The 15,948-nt window shown below is 42.6% G+C and overlaps 1 protein-coding gene across 10 annotated transcripts in view; it reads left to right on the top strand.

Moving 5' to 3' along the window:
• Positions 1-15,948, top strand: part of LIN54 (lin-54 DREAM MuvB core complex component) — a 67,720-nt gene that overhangs the window by 32,362 nt on the left and 19,410 nt on the right. The gene's annotated exons all lie outside the window — the stretch shown is intronic.

Genomic DNA, 15,948 nt, shown 5'->3' on the forward strand with positions numbered 1-15,948 from the left:
TCTTCCTCCTCCCCCCCCCGTGCCCAGGGCATGTGTGGATATCCTTGGGATCAAACCCAAAAAAGCCACAACAGCGCCAAGGCTGGACCGTGAGCCACTAGGCCATTTCCTGCAGGCAGGAGGTGGATGATAGGGAGATAGGGATGCAGTCTTTTGTCAACTCTGAGATGGATGTCTTGTTATTTTTAGAGTGGGGGGTTATTGTTTGTAGTTCTCAGCTTTAGGGGTTTCACTTCAGCCAGACTTTGAGATAGGAGGAAACATCCCATTATCCTTTAACTCTAGAGCGGAAATATAGAAGGAACAGCTGGTTTGGGCAAAGAGATAGTGTGTAATTCTTGGAGGTATTTGTCATTGAAGTACTTACTGATTGTCTAGAGAGGATGGCCATTAGCAAGCTGGATATAGGCAGTGGCTAAAACTATGCAGGTACATGAAATCAACCAGGGAGCTTGAGGTTGTATGTAGAGTGGAAAGAAAAGCAGGACCAAACCACAGAATATTGAGTTGGGAGAAGAAAAGGAGCCCGTGGAAGGGAAGGAATGATCAGAGAGGTAGTATGAGAAACTTTAAAAAGTGAGACGGGGAGTTCCCGTCTTGGCGCAGTGGTTAACGAATCCGACTAGGAACCATGAGGTTGCAGGTTCGGTCCCTGCCCTTGCTCAGTGGGTTAAGGATCCGGCGTTGCCGTGAGCTGTGGTGTAGGTTGCAGACGCGGCTCGGATCCCCTGTGGCTGTGGCTCTGGCGTAGGCCGGTGGCTACAGCTCCGATTGGACCCCTAGCCTGGGAACCTCCATATGCTGCGGGAGCGGCCCAAGAAATAGCAACAACAACAACAAAAAAGACAAAAAAAGACAAAAAAAAAGTGAGATGGGAAGATGGTTTCAAGATCGATGCTGGGCTGCTGTTTCAAATGTCATAGAGAAGTCAGTTAAGAGAAAGATTAGAATTTAAGGATTTGCTGGAGGTGTCCTTGCCTCCACTAAGCAAAAGTGGTCAAAAGAAAGCTCTAGACACCTCCCCTTCCCTCCTAACCAGCGCTCACAGTCTGACCACCACCTGCCTTGAATCTGCCAGGAGTTCTCTCCTGTGTACTCCTGTTTGTGTTGGGTGTTTTCAAAAGGCCCAAACTCCTGAGCACCTTTCATTCCCCACATCTCATCACTTTAAAGTTGTCAGTATCTTCTGTCCCCTTTCCCACCCATCCCAGCTCTTGAAATCCTTTCACTGTGCCCTATCTGGAGTTCAGAAGCAAAATAATCCCCCAAATCCTCAACCTCTTCACCCAGTATTCCCTTCATCTGCTTTTTTTTGGCTGCACCTGTAGCGTATGGAAGTTCCTGGGCCAGGGATTGAACTCAAGCCATAGCAATGACTTGAGCTGCTGCAGTGACAACGCTAGATCCTTAATCCACTGGGTCACAAGGGAACTCCTCCTTTTACCTTCTTTCTCTAATGGACACGTGACCCCCCTCAGGTACTGCCTCCCCGGCAGACCTCTTGAGTGAGGACTCTCTTTCCCTCCCATGGAGCCCGGAAGGGAGGGAGGCCTTGAGGAACCAGCGTCTTCCCTGCTTGTTCGCGCGGCAGTTGCGCACCCTTCTCACTCTCTCCTCCGTCTTTGGAACTGTCGTTGGCAGTTTTGTTGTGGGAAGTTGGGCGCATCTAATACTTTCTCAGTTTACTTGAGAGTGTAATTGTCTTTTATTGTAGGGCAGATTTCTTCCATTATTTTTATTTTCTAAAGTAATGCTCAATTTTCTTATGTATTTATTAGACATGCAAATAAGATTAAACAAATGAACACATGATTCCACACGGTGTATTTCCTTCTCACTTTATTTTTTTATGGCTGCATAGTGGCATATGGAAGTTTCTGGGCCAGGCATTGAAGCTGAGCTGCAGCTGTGACCTGTGCCACAGCAGCAGCAATGCCAGACCCGTTAACCCACTGTGCCAGGCTGGGGATCGAATCTGCACCTCCACAGCATCATGAGCTGCTGCAGTCGGATTCTTAGCCTGCTTCGCCACCGCAGGAGCTCCACTTTCTTCTTACTTTCTGTTAGCTTTGCTGTTACCTCTACTTTCTAACCTTTAATGTGTCTTTTGCCCTGTAATCTTGTCTTTTAGTATTATTTTCTTCATGGCATATTTGTGTTTATTTCACAAATACAGTGACTTGACATTAAACAAAGAATCTGTCCCTTTAATTCACGACATTAATAGGAAAAAGAAGAATAATTTTATGACAGTTTCAATACAGAGAGAAAAATCCTGATAACATCCAACCTCCATTCTGGTTAAAAGTACTTGAAACAATAAAAATAGAGAAATAGTTTCATAACTTGAAAATGAGGAAAAACTACATCAAGCTTCATGTGACGGTAAATGTTACACAAAGAGACCCACTTTCAACACTTGTTCAAGTCTGCCTCAGTACTGGGTTAATGTAAGACGTCAGAAAGAAGTGATATAGGAGTTCCCATCATGGCGAAGGGAAAACGAATCTAACCAGGAACCATGGGGTTGTGGGTTCGGTCCCTGGCCTTGCTCAGTGGGTTAAGGATCCGGTGTTGCCGTGAGCTGTGGTGTAGGTTGCATATGCAGCTCAGATCCCGCGTTGCTGTGGCTGTGGTATAGACCGGCGACTATAGCTCCGATTCGACCCCTAGCCTGGGAACCTCCATATGCCTCGGGTGTGGCCCTAGAAAAGGCAAATAAATAAATAAATAAATAAATAAATAAAATTTTGGTATGATTAGTTTTTTTGTTTTTGGTATGATTTTGTATGATTTTGTATATTTGGTATAATTAGGGTTTTTTTTTTTTTTTTTTTGGTTTTTCAGGGCCATACCCACAGCATGTGGAGATTCCCAGTCTAGGGGTTGAATTGGAGTTGTAGCTGCTGGCCTACACCACAGCCACAGCAGTGCGGGGTCCGAGCCAGGTCTGCAACCTACACCACAGCTCATGGCAACGCTGGATCCCTAACCCACCGAGGAAGGTCAGGGATCGAACCTGTGTTTTCATGGATGCTGTCAGACTCATTAACTGCTGAGCCACGACAGGAACTCCTGGTATGATTAGTTTTAAATCTTCCACCTTACTAGTTATTTTTTTCTTTTTCCCATCTGTTCTTTTTCTTTCTTTAACTCTTTTTCTGCCCTTTTCTTGGATGAATTGAATATTTTTTGTGATTCTGTTTTATCTACACTATCGACATGTTATACTTTAATTTTTTGTTTATTTAACAGTTAAGAGCTTTAGGGGAGTTCCCGTCGTGGTGCAGTGGTTAACGAATCCGACTAGGAACCATGAGGTTGCGGGTTCGATCCCTGCCCTTGCTCAGTGTGAGCTGTGGTGTAGGTTGCAGACTCCGCTCAGATCCCGCGTTGCTGTGGCTCTGGCATAGGTGGCGGCTATAGCTCCGATTAGACCCCTAGCCTGGGAACCTCCATATGCCGTGGGAGCAGCCCAAGAAATGGCAAAAAGCCAAAAAAAAAAAAAAATTTAAGAGCTTTACCTAAGAGTAATAGGAGATAATGTTTTTAAATTTGTAATTTATACACATCTTTTTGTTTCAAAGAATTATGATAAAAAGAATAAAAATGTTACACTAGAATAAAATTTTTAGAGAACATGGAATTCAAAGACAAGTTCTCAGAGGAGAAGTAGTAAATTTCTGACTGCTAAAGAGTGTTTTATATATATATACACACACACACACACACATATATATATATATATATTTTTTTTTTTTGGTCTTTTTTAAAAAGGGCCGCACCCACTGCACGTGGAGGTTCCCAGGCTAGGGGTCCAATTGGAGCTGTAGCTGCTGGCCTACACCACAGCCACAGCAACTCAGGATGTGGGATCTGAGCTGCGTCTGCGACCTACACCACAGCTCATGATAATGCTGGATGCTTAGCCCATTGAGTGAGACCAGGGATTGAACCTGCAACCTCATGGTTCCTGGTCAGATCCGTTTCCACTGCGCCACGACGGAAACGCCTTATTTATATTTTTTAAAGTATAATAGCTACTAGTGAGTATCAAATCACCATGTTCATTTGATTGCAATGCATGCATTTTAAAAAGTAATGTGATGTTTATTTTTAAAATGCTAACATTTATAGTAAGCTAGAAATTACCGTCAGCCTGATGGTGATGTCAGTTTCCCTGAAGCTCATCTCCGCTCCGGCCAGCGGGAGGGGAAACTGCCCGGGGAAGCACCTGCCGAGAGGCCTTTACGGCCCAGGTCCCGTGCACGTTGCCTCCTTCACTTCACTGGCTACAACTCAGTCGTGCAGCCGTACCTTCCTTACTGCAGGGGAGCCTAGGACTAGCATCAGGCCGTATGCTTGGGACATATCATCTGGTTGCACGGCTGGGAAGCAGAAGAGAGGATGTGTTTGGTTCATAGGAGGCCGTCTGTAGTGTAATCGTCAGGTGTGGCGTCATCATGCTGTATTGATGCAGGTACATCGGCGTCATTGGGCAGGACAGTAGCGAGAGCTGCCGGTTACCGAGAGAGCCTTTTCCATCCTGCTTGAGTGGCTGTCAGTATTTGCTGAGGTCCGTGTGTGCCTTGTGCCGAGGCTGTAGGAATTTCAGGAGAGCTTACAGTGGTTAGGCAGACAAAATTGACTGCATGTGAGACAATAATGAATAATAAAATAGGTGCTAAGTTGTGCGGTATAGACAAGGTGCCGGGAAACTGAAGAGCAAGGAGAATGGACAGGCTCTCACTGCGTAGCATAGGCAGCCGTAGCCCATCTTCTGGGGAGACTGCGATGGAAAAGACCGAAAAAAGAGTGTGGCGTGTGTCTACCTGGACGTTTGCTGCGGAGCCGCACTTGGCACAGCATCGTCCGTGAGCTGTACTTCCCTTGAAAAGAATGAACTAGAGAGAAAGAGGGAAGTCCTGACGTCGTCTGTTCACCGCGCAGCAATGCCTGCTCTGCGTTAGGGGCCGTACTCTCTGGGGAAGCAGAGAGTAAGGAAACATGCGTGGAGCCTGACGTCTGTGCAGCTGCGGGAGAGAGTGTGGCAGAAGTGGATCCGATAATACACAAGAATCTGAGTCACAAAACCAAGGAAAGACACGTGAGGCCATGAGACCCTGTGTGAGAGGATTCAGTCGCCGCTGATTAGAGAGGCCATCCCTGAGCTAAGGGTTTTCCTTCGGGTAGAATTAGAGTGGAAGTCAGCCATGAGCGTGAAGGACTAGGAGTTCCCACTGTGGTGCAGTGGGTTAAGAACCTGACTGCAGTGGCTCAGGTCGTTGTGGAGGCGTGGATTTGATCCTCAGGCTGGGGCAGTGGGTTAGGGATCCAGTGCTGGCATAGGTCGCAGCCAAGATTGGGATTCAGTCCCTGGCCTGGGAACTCAGTGTGCCACAGGTGTGGCCAGCCCCCTCCCACCAAACAGACAAATAAACAAAAAAGAGTGAGGACTAGCGGTAAAGATACATGATGCAGGCAGCATAGGGAGGTAAGACCCTCCTCTGATGGGAGTTGGTGATGTTTTGGAGAGAGCGGAGCACACATAAAGATAAGGTTGGATTATGGCTAATTTTCAAAAGCAAGCAAATTTAGACTTAATTTTGCGATCCTGAAGACTTGGGGAATGTTTGATTTTTTGAGGAACCACTTTGCTGGTTCCCACAGTGACTGTAGCATCTTCCATTCCCATCGACAGCGCCCAAGGGTTTCAGTTTCTCCATCTTTGCCAACACTGTTTTTTCTGATGGTAGCATCCCGGTGGGTGTGAGGTGGTATCTCATTCGAGTTTTCATTTGCATTTCACTAATGATTAGTGATGTTCGGGCATCTTTTCATGTATTTACTTGCCATTTTATATCTTCTTTGGAGAAATGTCTATTCAAGTTCTTTGCCCATTTTTGAATCGAGTTTTAGCAGTTCCCTACATATTCTCTATCTTAGTCCCTTATCAGATTATATGTTTTGCAAATATTCTGTGAGTTAACATTTTGTTTTGTTGACAGTGTCTTTTGAGGCATTTTTTTTTTTTTTCTTGTCTTTTGTCTTTTTAGGGCCGCACCCACGGCATATGGAAATTTCTAGACTAGGGGTTGAATCGGAACTACAGCTGCTGGCCTACACCACAGTCACAGCAACACCAGATCTGAGCTGCGTCTGCTACCTACACCACAGCTCACGGCAACGCCTGATCCTTAACCCACTGAGTGAGGCCAGGGATCGAACCCTCAACCTCATGATTCCTAGTCGGATTCATTTCTGTTACGCCACTACAGGAACTTCTTGAGGCATAAAATTTAAAATTTTTCAGGAATTCCAAGTTTTCTCTTTCTTTCTTTCTTTTTTTTTTTGTTTTCTTAGGGGTGCACCCATGGTATAAGGAGGTTTCCAGGCTAGGGGTCCAATTGGAGCTGCAGCTGTGAGCCTGCACCACAGCCACAGCAACTCGATATCGGAGCCGTGTCTTCGGCCTACACCACAGCTCCCGGCAACACTGGATCCTTAACCCACTGATTGAAGCCAGGAATTGAACCTGTGTCCTCATGGATACTAGTTGGCTTTGTTAACTGCTGAGCCGCGCCGGGAACTTCCAATTTTTTCTTTTATGGCCTGTGCCTTTGGTGTCGTATTCAATAAATCCTTTCCAAATCTAATGTTGTGACGCTTCTGCCCTGTGTTCTCCTCTCAGAGTGTTCCAGTTTCAGGTCTTACATTTCGGTTATGGACCAGTTTGAGTTAGTTCTGTGTTTGATCTTGGGAGAGACTCTGCATCAGCATTCTTCTGCCTGTGGTTCTCTAGTTTTCCCAGCACCGTTTGTTAAGAAGACTGTCTTTTCCACACATGATGGTTTTGGCCCCTCGTTGAAAGTCATTTGATGATACATACATAAGATTATTTCTGCGCTCTTTTCCGTTTCATTGGTCTATATGCCTGGCTTTATGCTAGCATCGGTTTTATTTTTTAGGTTAAATCATTGATTATTTGGAATTTGTTACAAGGAATGAGTTATAGGGATCCAGCTCTTTTCCTTCAAACCACATGACTAATCTGTACCCTTTATCGAATAGCTGACCATTCTTCATGGATGCCAGGCTTCATCATAACCTTTTCTCTACACGGGTTCTTCTCTCTGTTCCTTTGCCCTTTAGCACTTTGTTCCTAGGCAGACCTCAAATTATTTTACTTACCGTGTCTTGATTAGAGGTTTCAATTTTTAGTAGGGCTGGTTTCTGATTTTTGTAACACTGATGCCTTATAAGGCACATTTTAAATTTGCCTGATATGGTCATTTGACCCTTTGCTTGAACGCATCCACGGATACTAATACATCGCATTAAATTCCTTGTCTTTGTCAGTATAACTCACAACTATGAGTAAAACATCAGAGAGGTTAACATCCATGAAAAATTGGCAAGTGAGTGCCTTACACCTGTTTCATAATATCTTCCCAGTCAGGAAATCAGTACTGAAAGGTATGGTATCCATCTTAAGGTTTGACTCTGTCATTAGTCATATAATCTATAATATTCATCTTATTGTTTCTTTTAGCTTGAAAGCATGTTAAAGCTTTCAAATTTGCTTCTCGGTAGGTTTATTTTAGTAATATAAAGTTTGGGAATGGTTAGGATAATGTAAACGTAGTTTTTCCATGATGATAAGGTCTACAGGCATTCTGTCACAAATTTTTTAAAAAATTAATTAATTTTTATTTTTTGTCTTTTTTCTTTGGAGGGCCGCACCCACAGCATATGGAGGTTCCCAGGCTAGGGGTTGAATTGGAGCTGTAGCTACTGGCCTACACCACAGCTCACAGTATCACCAGATCCTTAACCCACTGAGCGAGGCCAGGGATTGAACACACATCCTCATGAATGCTAGTCAGGTTCGTTAACCACTGAGCCACGATGGGAACTCCTCTGTCACAAATTTTTAAAAGGCCTATTAATATGGAACCTACAAAGTCTTGGTTTCAAACTACACTACAAAGCTATAGTAATCAAAACAGCGTAGGAGTTCCTGTCGTGGCTCAGTGGAAATGAATCTGACTTGCATCCATGTTTGATCCCTGGCCTTGCTCAGGATCCAGCATTACTGTGAGCCATGGTGTAGGTCACAGACACGGGTCAGATCTGGTGTTGCTGTAGGCCAGCAGCTACAGCTCCGAATCGACCTCTAGCCTGGGAACCTCTATATGCTGCAGGTGTGGCCCTAAAAAGACAAAAAATAAAAATTATGGAAAGTGTGGTATTGGTATAAACACATATAAATAGATCTATGGAACAGAATAGAGAGGCCAGAGATAAACCCATACATATGCGGTCAATTAATTTGCAACAGAGGAGCCAAGGTTATACAGCAGGGAAAAGATAGTCCCTTTAATTCGTGGTGTTGGGAAAACTGGATGGCCACATGCAAAAGAATGAAACTAGACCGCTGTCTTTTACAATACAAAATAATTAACTCAAAATAGATTAAAGACTTGAATGCAAGACCTAAAACTATAAAACTCCTAGAGGAAAACATAGAAGGTGAGTTTTTTGACATTGGACTTAGCAGTGATTTTTTGGATTTGATGCTGAAAGCACAGGCGACAGAAGCAAAAATAAACAAGTGGCACTACGTCAAACTCTGTACAGCAAAGGAAACCATCAACAAAATGAAAAGGCAGCCTACAGAATGGGAGAAATTATTTGCAAATCATCTATCTGATAAGGGGTTCATACTGAAAACATATAGAGAACATGTGATTCAGTTCAAAAAAACAAACCGATTGAAAATGGGCAGAGGAACTGAGTAGACATTTTTCCAAGAAGATATACAAATGGCCAACGGGCGTAGGAAAGGTATTTAGCATCACTAATCATCAGAAAAGTGCGAATCGCAACCGCAGTGAGCTATCATCTCACGCAAGTCAGAATGACAGTTGCCAAAAAGAGGAAGAAATAAATGGAGGCCAAGATGGGAGAAGGGACCCCTGAGGCACTGCCAGTGGGAATGTACACTGATGCGGTCACTATGGAAAACAGAATGAAGGCTCTAAACAAAACTAAAATATACCATCATGGCATTCAGTACTTTTAGACCATTAAAATCATATGCACGTGTAACTTTTTTTTTTTTTTTTGCTTTCTTAGGGCCACACCTGAGACAAATGGAGGTTCTCAGGCTAGGGGTCTAATTGGAGCTGTAGCTGCCAGCATACACCACAGCCACAGCAATGCCATATAGCCAAGCCACGTTTGCGACCTTCGTCACAGCTCAAGGCAACACCAGATCCTTAACCCACTGAGCGAGGCCAGGGATTGAACCTGTGTCCTCATGGTTCCTAGTCAGATTCATTTCCACTGAGCCATGACAGGAGCTCCATGTAACTTTTATTATGTAGAAATGGCTAGTAAACTTGAATATCCACTTAAAATTAAAATAGACATTCCCCCCCTCAAGGAAAAAACCCCATAGAACTAAAATTAGAACTACTAAATCACCCAGTAGTTCCACTCCTGGATACATATCCAGAAAAAATGATAACACTAAGAAGATAAAAGCACCCCAGTGTTCATAGCAGCAGTATTTACAATATGAAGGCATGTGTGCACCAACAGATTAATGGATAAAGAAAATGTCATAGGCACAATGTACCCTCAGACAGGCATATATGCAATGGAATATTATTCAGCCATAAAAAAGAATGAAGTCCTGACCTTCGTGACAAATGGATGAACCTGGAGGGCAATGCGCTAAGTGAAACAAGTCAGAGAAAAAGGCAAATACTGTGTGGTCTCATTTATATACGGGATCAGAAAAAAAGGCAAGAACTCATAGATGCAGAGAACAGATGGGTCGTTGCCAGAGGTGGGGCGTATGGATGAAAAGAGTGAAGGTGGTCAGAAGGTACAAATTTCCAGTTAGTTCTGTGGATGTGATTGCAGCCTGGTGTCTGTAGTGACCATTGTATCATATATTTGAAAGTTGCGAAGAGAGTGGATCCTAAAAGCTCTCATCACAAGAAAAAAATCGTAATTATGTACAGTGATGGGTGTTAACTAAACTTGGTGCAGCTAGTCCATTTGCAGTATATAAATAGATTGTTTCATCTAATATCTCATCTTGAAGAGTTTATATGTCATGAAACAAGCACACTTTATTTGGTGAATGCTACCCAGGCAGCATTAAGGAAAATATTATTCTGACTTTGTAGTAGGTTAAACAAATACCATCTTAATATCTGTTCAAAACAGCAAAATTTGGAGTTCCCTCGTGGATGGTAGGCTAAGGATCTGGTGGTGTCACTGCAGTGGCTTGATTCGCTGCTCTGGTATGGATTTGATCCCTGCCCCAAGAACTTTCACATGCCATGAGTGTGGCCAAAAAACCCCAAAACAAAACAACAAAATTTGTGCAGGTGTCCCACAGCAGCGTATGAATATTATTTAGTGGCTTGTCCCCTGTGCAAATAGAGAAGCAAAGGTATAAAGAAACATTAGGTGTGCTTGCTAGACTACACAAGATTAAGGCAAACTGGAAGCAAAGCCCCTATGTCTAAACAATGATTTCTAAGCTGGGTTTACAAATAGAACGAAATTTTCAAAGTGTACTCCCCAAGAGCAGACATTTATATGGAATCCCACAAAATCGGGGTTTGGATATTAGTTGAGCCAACTATGTGCCTATCTCAGCATCACCAAATACAATAAGATTCCTCATTTGCAAAACAAAGAATATTTTATTCTTACTTTTTTCGTTCCTTTTTTTTTTAGGTAATTTTTTTTTTTTTTTTGGTCTTTTTTGGCATTTCTTGGGCCGCTCCTGCGGCATATGGAGGTTCCTAGGCTAGGGGTGGAATCGGAGCTGTAGCTGCCGGCCTATGCCAGAGCCACAGCAACACAAGATCTGAGCCACATCTGCAACCTACATCACAGCTCACGGAAACACTGGATCCTTAACCCACTGAGCAAGGCCGGGATGGAACCTGCAATCTCATGGTTCCCAGTCAGATTCGTTAACCACCGCACCACAATGGGAATGCCTTTTTTAGGTAATTCTTAAGCAAGGACTTTTGGCATTTGCTAATTGGAAAATAATAATCAAAAATTTATCTGCAAATATAATTATGACGTTAACCTGTAAATAGAAATGACTTAGAAAATAGTACAGGCTTTAAAAAAAATCTTTCCAGTCTATGTTTTTCAGGACAACCACTAATGCTTGTTAAATGTAGTTGTTTTGAATTAAGCGTAGTATTTAAATGCTTTTGTCTTTTACAAAATAGTAACTTTATTTTTTTTGGCCATCTTGATGGCATATGAAAGTTCCCCAGCCAGGGATCAAACCCGTGTCACAGCAGTGACCCAGGCCACTGCAATGACAATGTCGGATCCTGAACCCGCTGAGCCACAAGAGAACACTCCTAAGTTAATAACTTTCATATGTTGCGTAGTATTTTAGGGGTTAACAAAGTGCAGTTTAATCAGCGGCTGCCAAGAGTCAGGGTTGTAACTGTGACGGGAAGCGGACGGGAACAGTTTTGTGCCTCGATGGTGATGTAGGTACAGGAATCTCAACAGTCTTTAGTGTACATCCAGAAAGTCTGTGTAAACCTGCTGAAACCTGAATAATGTCTGTTCTGTCGTTCAGTTAATGTAATTATGCTAAAGATCAATGTCTTGGTTTTGGTAATGTCCTATGGTTATATGAGATGTGTTTCTATTGGGGAACGTGTGCAAAGGAGCTTTGTATTAGTTTTTGCAACTTCTTGTGAAATCTAAAATTAATTTAAAGTTAATTTTTAAAAATGCTATTTGTGGAGTTCCCATTGCGGTGCAGTGGTTAAGGAACCCGACTAGGAACCATGAGGTTGCGGGTTTGATCCCTGGCCTTGCTCAGTGGGTTAAGGATCTGGCGTTGCTGTGAGCTGTGGTGTGGGTCGCAGACACGGCTCAGATCCTACGTTGCTGTGGCTGTGGTGTAGACCTGTGGCTACGGCTCCGATTGGACCCCTAGCCTGGGAACCTCCATATGCTGCGGGAGCAGCCCTAGAAAGGGCAAAAAGACAAAAAGAAAAAAGAAAAAAAGCTATTTATTTCTATTCAGGATACTAGCCAATTTAAAAAAAATACTTTTAATGTTTCTTAGAGGCAGAGATGCAACTTTAGTTCTTAACAGAGTTCTTGAGGACTGAATGCTATTTACTTTTATTCAATCATTTAAATAACTATTCATTAAGTATCTACAGTCGGAGGCATTATAATGTCTTACTTAAGAGAATGGACTTTTTTGGATTTGGCTCTGGTTCAAATCCTGGCTCTGCTACTTTTAGCTGTGTGGACTTGACAAAGTTACTAAATCTTTCTGAGCTACAGTTTCTCCATCTGTAAGGGACCTAACGATGATGATACAAATAGCAGCTCACATTTGTTGAGCATTGTAATATGTGATGTTATTATTTGCACCTTATGTAATTTAACTCATGTAATCCTTGTAACAGTCCTGTGGGAAAAGTGCCAGTCTTACATTTTCAGGTGAGGAAAACTAAGCACAGAGGAGATGAGTTACTTGCACAAGGTCACTCAACCAGGAAACACCAGAGCCTGGATTAAAATTCAGGCAGTCCGGATTTTCTGTTTTTGGCTATACAGAACAACCATCCCACCAAGACCAACTAAAAAGAAGAAAATGCATTTAAAAAATTTGTTTGAAGGTATTGGAGATACACCAAGGGAGCCAGGACCTTAGCGACCATGACCCAGAAGCCAGGGGAAGCCTAGAGAAATTGCCTGCTGTTCACTGTGACCCTTCTCCGTATTGCTGATTTGTGAGTTGTCGCTGAGAGACTAAGATGAGCAGACAGTGGCCCCTGAAGAGTTAAGGAGCTGAGCAGATCTGTCAGTCTTACAGACCTTGTGGACAAAACTTTGGGTTCAGGCCCTAACAAGAAGGATGAGGCTTGGTAAACAAATACTGAAGACCTCTTTGGGGGAAGAGTGAACCAGAAATAGACTGGTTCTAGAAGGAAGGATTGAAGCCCAGCTTCAAATCAGCTCATTTTGTGATTGGCTTAGGATAATCTGCCTCTACTCCTTAACTGCCTGCCAGAAGCCAAACTCAGTGTTTTCTAGGGGAATATAAATCATCCCAAGCCTCAAAGGATCTCCTTGATGTTTTTATAAACAATGTCCAGAAGTCAGTCACAAATCATCAGACATACCAGGCCAACAGACCAAATTATTCAAACGAAGAGATGTAGGTAACGGAGTTATCAGCTTTTCTTTTCTTTTTTTAAGTTTTTATTTACTTTTTCTTATTAGAGCTGCACTTATGGCATAGGGAGGTTTCCAGGCTAGGGGTTGAATCAGAGCTGCAGCTGCCCGCCTACACCACAGCCACAGCAACATGGGATCGGAGCCACATCTGCGAGCTACACCACAGCTCACGGCAACACTGGATCCTTAGCCTACTGAGCGAGGCCAGGGGTGCACCTCACATCCTTATGGATACTCGTCCAGTTCTTAACCTGATGAGCCGCAACAGGAACTCTAGGTTTTCTTTTTAAATAACGAAGATCAATATATTCAGAAATTTATTTAACAAGATGAACTTTAGCAGAGAATCAAAAACTTTAAAAAAGAATCGGGTGAATATTTTCAAACTGAAAACTTAAAACTAAAATTAAGAATTCATGGGAATGAATTTAGGCTGGAGGAAAATGATCCCAAAGGGAAGCTCAGAAAGGGTTAATTTGTGGGTCTCTCTGAATGTTTTATGGAGTTTACATGTAGAATTAGAATACTTAATAAAGATGGGGCAAGAATGAGCAATGTTAGTTTCTTTCATCGTCTAGGTAATGTACAAAGTGCCAATTTAATACCTACATTGTACTTGTAATCTCTAGAGTAACTGTTAGAAGAATGGCAACATAGAAAAAAAAGGAGTTCCCGTTGTGGCTCTGCAGAAATGAACCTGCCTAGCATCCATGAGGACACAGGTTCGATCCCTGGCCTTTCTCAGTGGGTTAAGGATCTGACATTGCTCTGAGCTATGGTGTAGGTCGCAGATGCGGCTTGGTTCCCGCATTGCTGTGGCTGTGGTGAAGGCCAGAGGCTACAGCTCTGATTCGACCCCTAGCCTGGGAACCTTTATATGCCATAGGTGTGGCCCTAAAAAGACCAAAAAAACCCATAGTGACATAATCAGGAAACAGTACAATGGTAGATTTAAATCCAAGTAGTTAATTAACTATGTTAGATGTAAAAAAAATATGCTGATAAAAAATAGTCATAGCTGATTTGGTTCTGGAAGACTCAATTATGTACAGCTTGTAAGAGTTGTAGCTTGAAGTTTAGGATACAAAACATTGGTAGTGGAACCGGAAAGAAGATATACTATGCAGACCTCTCTAAACCAGCCCCAGCACTTGTGCCATGAGGTACCCAGCTCATGATGTGGTTGCTAAATTTATTTATTTTTTAATTAAAAAAATTTTTTTCTTCTTATGGTCATTTATGGAAGTTCCTGGGCTAGGGGTCGAATCGAAGCTGCAGGCATACTCCACAGCCACAGCAACGCCAGATCTGAGCCACATCTGTAACCTGTGCTACAGCTTGCAACAATGCCAGATCCTTAACCCACTGAGTGAGGCCAGGGATCGAACCCACATCCTTACAGAGACGTTGTCAAGTCCTTAATCTGCTGAGCCACACAAGAACTCTCTAGATTTAAATCAGAAAATCTCAGCGTTTTCAAAAGCACTGTCCTCTGTATGTATTAAATGCCCGGCAAATTTAACTATTGCATCTGAGGCACGTTATTTGTTTTCTTTCTTTCTTTCTTTCTTTTTTAAAGGGCTAGGGGTCTAATGGAAGCTACAGCTGCCAGCCTACGCCACAGCCACAGCAATACCAGACCAAGCTGCATCTGCAGCCTGCACTATAGCTCACTGCAACGCCGAATCCTTAACCTACTGAGCAAGGCCAGGAATCAAACCCACAACCTATGGTTCCTACACAGATTCGTTTGCGCTGAGCCACAATGGGAACTCTTTTTTTTTTTCCACTTAAAGTTTCTTTTTTTATTTTAATTTTTTTTAAATTGAGGCATAGTTGATTTACGGTGTTATATTAGTTTTTAGTGTACAGCAAAGTCAGTTTATATATATTATATATATTATTTTTCTGATTCTTTTCCACAATAGGTTATTAAGAGACATTGAATATAGTTCCCTGTGCTACTCAGTTGGTCTTTGTTGTGTATTTTATATATAGTGGTGTGTGTCTGTTCCTCAGACACCCACTTTATTCTTCCCCTACTCTTTGCCCCTACCTTGTTTCTCAAAATAGTAGTCTTTTTCCAGTTTGAGCTGATATACCAAGCACAGTGTCTCCTGTACCATTTTACGTATATGTCTCATAGGTTGCCTGATGTCTCAGTAGCTGCCATATGTACATACTTGTCCCTTTTCTTTATTTAAAAAATTTTTTAATTATTTTTTATCTTTTTTTTTTTTTTTTTTAGGCTGTACCTGCAGCATATGGAGCTTCCCAGACTAGGGGTTGAATCAGAGCTGTAGCCGCTGGCCTACACTACAGCTCACAGCATCAGCAGATTCCTTACCCACTGAGCGAGGCCAGGGATCAAACCTACATCCTCATGGTTACTAGTTGGCTTCTTAACCCACTGGGCCACAGTGCGAACTCCCTGACCCTTTTCTTAAGCTTTATGTTTTCATCGAACTCACTGACCGTCATGGCTGTTATCTCTTGTCTTTGTTTTAAATGTGCTCTGTAATGCCTCTGCCTAATGATAGTATGAGAATTATTTTATGCTGAACTAATCTATTGTCTGTAGAGTTTCCCAACTAAGTGACATTCTTCCCCTTTTTCCTCTCTGCTTTTATGACAGTGTTCAAATTCTTCAAAATTATTCTTTTATAAATTATTATCCATCATGTC

The sequence above is a fragment of the Phacochoerus africanus genome, chromosome 10 (genome assembly GCF_016906955.1).
Source record: "Phacochoerus africanus isolate WHEZ1 chromosome 10, ROS_Pafr_v1, whole genome shotgun sequence".
In the NCBI taxonomy this organism is placed as follows: domain Eukaryota; kingdom Metazoa; phylum Chordata; class Mammalia; order Artiodactyla; family Suidae; genus Phacochoerus; species Phacochoerus africanus.